Source organism: Silene latifolia, chromosome 4 (assembly GCF_048544455.1).
Source record: "Silene latifolia isolate original U9 population chromosome 4, ASM4854445v1, whole genome shotgun sequence".
Classification (NCBI taxonomy): domain Eukaryota; kingdom Viridiplantae; phylum Streptophyta; class Magnoliopsida; order Caryophyllales; family Caryophyllaceae; genus Silene; species Silene latifolia.
Window position 1 is genome coordinate 82074043 of NC_133529.1, and position 7282 is coordinate 82081324.

The window sequence follows — 7282 nt, forward strand, 5'->3', positions numbered from 1 at the left end:
TTCTTCTGTTAGTGCTCTATGGGTGTCGGATTCCTATCTGCGGTGGAGGAAAGCTACTACTCCGGAGGAGCGCGACAGACTGAGGAAACGCGAACCTGTTGACTACAAGGTTCGTGATGTAGAAAAGGAGAAAGAGAAGCATCTGACTGAGGAGGAGGAAGAAGCCGGGTTTCGAGTTGTTCATCCTTCGAAGAAACAGAAGACTTCTCCTGTCGTCGAGATGGTGGTTGACAAGAATGGCAGGGCTAGACCACGAGAGAGACCATTGGTGATTAGGTCGGAAGTGGCGCAAGAGCGTCCGGCTCGAGGTCGAGACAAGAAATATGATAAAAATGACAAAGGCAAAGGGAAAATGGAAGTATAGCCTAAGTCTTTATTATTATTTATTATTGTAATAAGAAGGTGGGGTTTTTAGAATCCTAGCCTATTTTATTTTTTATATTATGTGGCATATTATTATTAAAGAAATAAAATAAAAGAGGTTGATTAGCTATGAAACCGTTATGATTTTCTATTTTTATTCTTGTCGAATTCCAAATGCATTTGCAAATGTCCTTCTATTTACATTTAAAATAATTAATGGGTTGTATCCTGTGAAGGATTGCCTACGTATTCATTAAAAAAAATGAAATCAAACCCTTGCGCGTAGTTCAAGTAAATGTAAAAGAATAATTGTTCTAAGCAAGAGCTTGTAATGAACTTAGAAATTAAGCATGAGCTTTTACTTACTCCTAAGATGCATTTTAGTTTATTTGATGACATGAGGATGACAAATTGTCAAAATGCAAGAGCAAGATGACATTAGCTTATTTCAGCTTGGCCAGGGGCCGTTTATTTCGTGTCAGAAGAGCGACACGTGAGGTTACGCGAGGCGCGTTTTTGCTCCTATTCTAGGCATAGTAATGTTTTAGTTGGTCAAGGTTTGTTGGGTTGGCAAATTCGTTCCCATCTAGGTCTGTGATCCTAGCCGCACCCCCTGGAAGTATGGACTTGACTAGAAATGGCCCGGCCCAATTGGGTTTGAATTTTCCTCGTGGATCGACAGGTAAAAGAGCTCTAATTGATTTGAGGACCAAGTCTCCTTCTTTGATGTTCCTTGGCTTAACCCTTTTGTTGAAGGCTCGTTTGATACGTGGCTGATATATTTGCACATTATGTAATGCACGCAATCTTCGTTCATCCAGGAGGATGAGTTCTTCATATCTATCCCTCTTCCAATCAGCTTCTGGGATTTGACTTTCGAGTAAAATACGCAAGGATGGTATTTCTAACTCCACTGGTTGTAAAGCTTCCATGCCGTAGGTCAAATAGAAAGGGGTGGCCCCAGTGGGCGTCCTAACAGACGTACGGTACCCCCATAAAGCAAAGGGTATCTTGCTTGGCCAATCTCGATAGTTGTCAATCATTTTCTTGAGAATCGTGACAACGTTTTTGTTTGCCGCCTCTACCGCGCCATTAGTTTGTGGTCTATATGGCGAGGAGTGGTGATGCTTGATTTTGTACTTGGCTAGCAATTGCTCAGTCTCACCTTGGAAATGTGATCCATTGTCACTGATGATCTCATGTGGGCAACCATATCGACAGATGATGTTGGTTTGTATGAACTTTGCCACGTTCTTGGCTGTAAGACTGGTGTAGGAAGCCGCATCTACCCACTTGGTGAAGTAATCGATTGCTACTAGGATGAAACAGTGACCTCCTGTTCCGGCTGGAGTGATCTTGCCGATGATGTCAATTCCCCAAGCAGAAAATGGCCATGGAGATGTCATGGTGTAGAGCAATGAGGGAGGTACATGTTGCACATTCCCGAAGATTTGGCAATTGTGGCAATGTCTTACATATTTGATGCAATCAGATTCCATTGTGGCCTAATAATACCCCAAACGTGTGATTTTATTTGCCATCATGGGTTAACTCATGTGAGGGCCACATTCTCCATCATGGACTTCTTCCATCACTTTCCGTGCCTGTGAATGATCAAGGCAGTGTAGGATTACACCAAGAGGTGTTCTTTTGTATAAATCTCCTTGCATGAGAATGTATTGGGAAGCTAGTAAGTGTATAGCATGTTGTCCCTTTTTGTCCATATCTGGTGGATAGGTGTCGTTTAGTTTGAAGTTTAGGATCGCTTGGAACCAAGGTTCTTCTGTGATTTCCTCTTCATCGGTGATTTGGTGCACATAAGCTGGCTCTGACCGTCGTTCGATGCATAAAGCCATTTCTGCCATGCTATCCGGCATATTAATCAAAGATGCAAGTTTTGCAAGAGCATCTGCAAATTGATTCTCCTCTCGAGGTGGGTGTAGGTAGGTTACTTGATCTAAGAATTGGGCAATTTGGTCTATTCTGGGTTGATAAGGTGCTAAGCTTTCACTTTGGATTTTCCAAGATCCCGTAATTTGGTTGATGATCAAAGATGAATTCCCATGCACTCGAAGATTCTTGATGCCTAAACCTACTGCCGCTTTCAATCCAATGAGACAAGCCTCGTATTCTGCAGCGTTATTTGTTACCTCGAAGTCGAGTTTGACGGAGATTGGTGTATGCTCGCCTTCAGGAGAAATGAGCAACACTCATATTCCGAATCCTCTTAAGTTCGATGATCCATCAAAATAAAGGTCCCAGGAGTCTACATCAGCTTGGAGTATATCCTCATCCGGAAATGACCAGGTGTCTATCGTTTGTGTATCATTAATGGGATTTTTTGCGAAGAATTTGGCAATGGCGCGCCCCTTTATAACTTTCAGAGGTACATACTTGAGATCGAACTCTGAGAGCATCAAAGTCCATCTTGCTAAGCGTCCATTGAGAACGGGTTTCTCGAAGAGGTATTTGACAGGATCCATTTTGGAGTATATTTTGACGGAGTAACTAAGCATGTAATGGCGTAGTTTCTTCGTTGCCCACACAAGAGCGAGGCATGTCTTCTCGAGTGGTGTGTATTTGCACTCATACTCCAAGAACTTCTTACTAAGGTAGTAGATAGCTCTTTCTTCCTTTCCTACGGTTTGAGCTAGCATGGCGCCCATGGCCATTTCAGTTACCGTGAGATATAAACCAAGAGGTTGATCTCGTTGAGGTGGCATGAGCACTGGTGGTTTGGCTAATATTTCCTTGATTCGGTCGAAAGCCTTCTCACAGTCATCATCCCATATGATGTGATCTGTTTTCTTTAACTTCTTGAAGATAGGTTCGCAGATCATGGTGAGTTTCGATATGAATCGACTTATGTATTGCACCTTGCCTAGGAATCCTCTGACTTCTTTCTCCGTTTGAGGTTGCGGCATTTCGATTAGAGCTTTGATCTTAGAAGGGTCTATTTCTATTCCTCGTTGGCTAACAACGTATCCTAGGAGTTTACCAGATGTTACTCCGAATGCGCATTTTTGAGGATTGAGCCTCATGTTGTACTTTCGTAACCTTGAAAAGAATTTCCGAAGGTTCGCAATGTGCCCCTCTCTATCCTTGGACTTGACAATCATGTCATCTACGTATACCTCAACTTTTTTATGCATCATGTCATGTAAGAGCGAAGTTGCGGTGCTTTGGTATGTAGCTCCGGCGTTAATTAACCTTAATGGCATAACTGTGTAGCAATAGGTTCCCCATTGAGTGACGAAGGCGGTCTTATGCATATCTTCTATGGCCATCTTGATCTGGTTATATCCTGCGTATCCATCCATGAAGGATAGTAACGCGTGATCTGCTGTATTATCCACCAATATGTCGATATGTGGTAGAGGAAAGTCATCCTTAGGACTTGCTTTGTTTAAGTCTCTAAAGTCAACACAAACACGGATTCTCCCATCCTTTTTGGGTACGGGTACTATGTTAGCTACCCAGTCTGAGTACTCGGAAACTTTGATGAACCCGGCTTTGAATTGTTTATCGACTTCTTCTTTGATCTTGAGAGCCCATTCTGTCCTCATTCGACGAAGCTTCTGTTTCACGGGTTTGAAGCCTGGTTTGATTGGGATTCTATGCTCTGCGATTTCCCTGTCGATCCCTGGCATGTCTTTGTATGACCAAGCAAAAACGTCTTTGAACTCATGCAGGAGGTCTATGAAACTGGCCCTTTCGGTAGGGCTCAAGGTCGTCCCTATCCTAAGTTCTTGGGGTTCTAGTTCGGTTCCTACGTTAATGGGTTCAGTGTTTTCTATTACAGGTCCCTCTTCCCCCTCTTGTAGTATTTCTTTGGCTATGTAGGGAGGTATCTCGATCGAGTCTGGGTCTGGGTCATCCTCAGTATCATCGTAAACAGAATTGCATTCAAGATAACACGAAGAGTAAGCAGAACCTGATTTATTCATATTAAAGTTTGAGAAAAGTTGAAACAAAGAAGCCATCTGATCTGTAGTCGGTGGCGGTAAAGGGACAAACCGTTGGGACATTTCCCGAACTACTGTTACTACTTGATACTAAGCTAGGAGAAACAAGGGGAGTGGGAATGACGATAGGAGGAGACTCTCTAGGAACTTCTCTAGATTCCGACTCTGACTCTGACTCTGACTCGAATTCATCGTCTTCTGGTTCTCCTTTGAACATCTCTCCTTCTCCAGTAGTGAGCTTAAAGAGTCTCCCTTGATTGTTTGTCCACTTGATCGACTTTCTCCATCCTTTCTGCTGATTGGTGTTGGTTTCTGTGATTAACGCGGTAGGGTTGAAGTGATCGTCTTGAAGTATCATGGTAATAATCTCATCCTGCGCGGCTCTAACAAATCGATCTTCTCCAAATAGTAGGCTAACAGCTTGTTCGTCTAAGTAAGGTGCTTGACGGGTCTTGACGGTAGGAACCGTTTCCGGAGGAATGAAGTAGCAATCGTGAAAGATCTCGATTCCGGCTAGCTTCCTTTTGAGATAGTTCCAAGGTTCGGGAAATCCGTGAAAGATGTCTTGAGTTCCTTCCCTAACGAAGTATCCATTTAGGGTAGGGAGGTAGGGTCGTATTTGGATTCCCACGTTCTTGCGGTTTTGAACTTGAGCGAGCATCTCAAGAATTTCCTCTTTAATGGGTTTGTATCCTAGTCCAAGTGGTATTCTTTGTGAGTTGCCTTCTTTGTAGGGTGCAAAAGTGTTCCTTCGCATAGGATTTAAAGGCATTCCTGGGAAGTATCCCTGGGATTTGAGCATGTGGTTGACCACTAAATTGGAGTAGGGATTGAAGTATAAGGGTGGCAACTCACTTTCTATGACATTTATGATATGGAAGCCCCCAAGTTCATGTACTGGATCCGCAAGGACTTGATTACTTGACTTCTTTTCGATTATTGCCTTGATGGGTGACGAAGTGATCGTCACCACTTTACCATTTAGTGGGATTTTGATTTTCTGGTGGAGGGTGGATGTTACCGCTTTGGAAGCGTGAATCCAAAGTCTTCCCAGAAGTATGTTAAAGGATGCTTCAATGTCCACTATTTGGAAGTTGACTTTCCGTTCAATTGGCCACGTGGCTATGGTTAGGTTAACAAGTCCTACTACCTTTCGTCGTGTACCATCATATGCGCGAACACCTTGGTTGGTAGGGGTCCAATCCGACTCTTTCATGCCCAATTTGTATGCCGTTTTCAAGGGTATGACGTTGACTGCGGAGCCATCATCTACCAAAGTCATTGGCACATTCTTCTTTAAGCAAATGACAGTGATATAAAGAGCCAAGTTATGACTAGCACCAAAGGGTGGCAAATCTTCATCCGAGAAAGTAATAGGATTACTTAGCTTTGGTGATTCTTGGAAGACCAAGTTGACTACGTCATTGGGTGTGGATTTATGTGCCACATTTAGTTTGGCCAAGGCTTGCAGCAAAGCTTGGCGATTTGGGAATGAGCTTGCCACTAGTTGCTAGACTGGAAGATCAGCCTTTGTCTTCTATAGTTGCTTTAGCAAATGGTCGGTAGAGCCATCTTCATTATCATTTGGTGCGACCACATTGGTTGGACCATTCGCTACGGGACCATTTTGAAAAGTTTTTTGGTATGGGCGTCCCAAACGAGTAAGGTGGTCTACATCTTGATCTTCACAATTTTGGACTATTTCCTCACTGACTTTGAATAAGTAGTGTTCGGTGAGGTACTCATCTTCATCATCATCGGCCCATATTCCATTGACAGTAGCAAGTTCCCTCATTCTTATGATTTCGGCCTCCAATTGGATAATTTGGTCGACTAGTTCATCAACCATGGCTACTACTTCTTGCATTGTAGTGTTTTGAGAGAAGACTAGTGGTGCACGTTCTTTAGGTGTTGCTTTGGCATCACGTAGGGTCGCCACTGCACTCTCTAGTTCCATGACTTGCCTATTAACACTTTTTGCCCATGCAATGAAATCGGTGATGGTTGGGGAAATGGTAGTGTAGTTCCCTTCATTCTCTATTGCATGAATTTCATCTTCGACTGGAGAAATGAGGTGTGAACAATCTATGGTAGATTCTTCACTTGTAATCACTAGAATTCCAAGAGGATTCTGAGTGTTGTTAGGCTTACCTCCAGGTGGTATTGGTAGGCGACCGTCTTCAATCATGTCTTGAAGTATATTTTTCAGTTTGTAGCATTTCTCTGTATCATGTCCTTTGCCCCTATGGTATTCGCAGTACGAATTCTCATCCCAGAATTTGGATTTCTTTTCTGGTTCGGGTGTAGGGCCTATGGGTTGAAGTTTACCCAGTTTCATCAACCTTTTTAGAGCATTGGAATATGTGTCCCCAAGATTTGGGAACTTCCTTGGTGGGGTACTCTTCTTAGATGGCTCGAGAAGGTTAACTTCATCAGTTTTGCTAGCAGGGCCGTAAGAACGACTTGTTGAGCCTTGATATCCACGACCTACCATTTTGGACAAGAGCCCTTTGCGGATGTCATCTTCGATCCTTGTTCCTAGTACGGTTAAGTTTTTGAAGGTCTTAATATTTTGGTACCTCAAATGACTTGCATAGATGGGCTTGAGGTTGTCCACGAACTTCTCCATGAGGGTAGCTTCATTTGGACGTTCAACAAGTTGAGTACTAGTCTTCCTCCACCTACTTAGGAAGTCGGTGAAACCTTCTTTGTCATTTTGGGTAAGAACCTCTAAAGTGCGCATGTTGACTTGGATTTTAGCATTATCCGCATATTGCTTGGCGAATTCAATTGCGGCATCGTCCCAGGTGGGAATTTTCTTGTGCTCTAGAGAATAGAACCATTTTTTTGGGATGGTGTCAAGAGATGAAGGAAAGATCCTTAAGAACATCTCGGGTTTAATGCCTTTGATTGACATGTATTCCTTGAAAGCACGGATATAGTTCAAAGGGTTT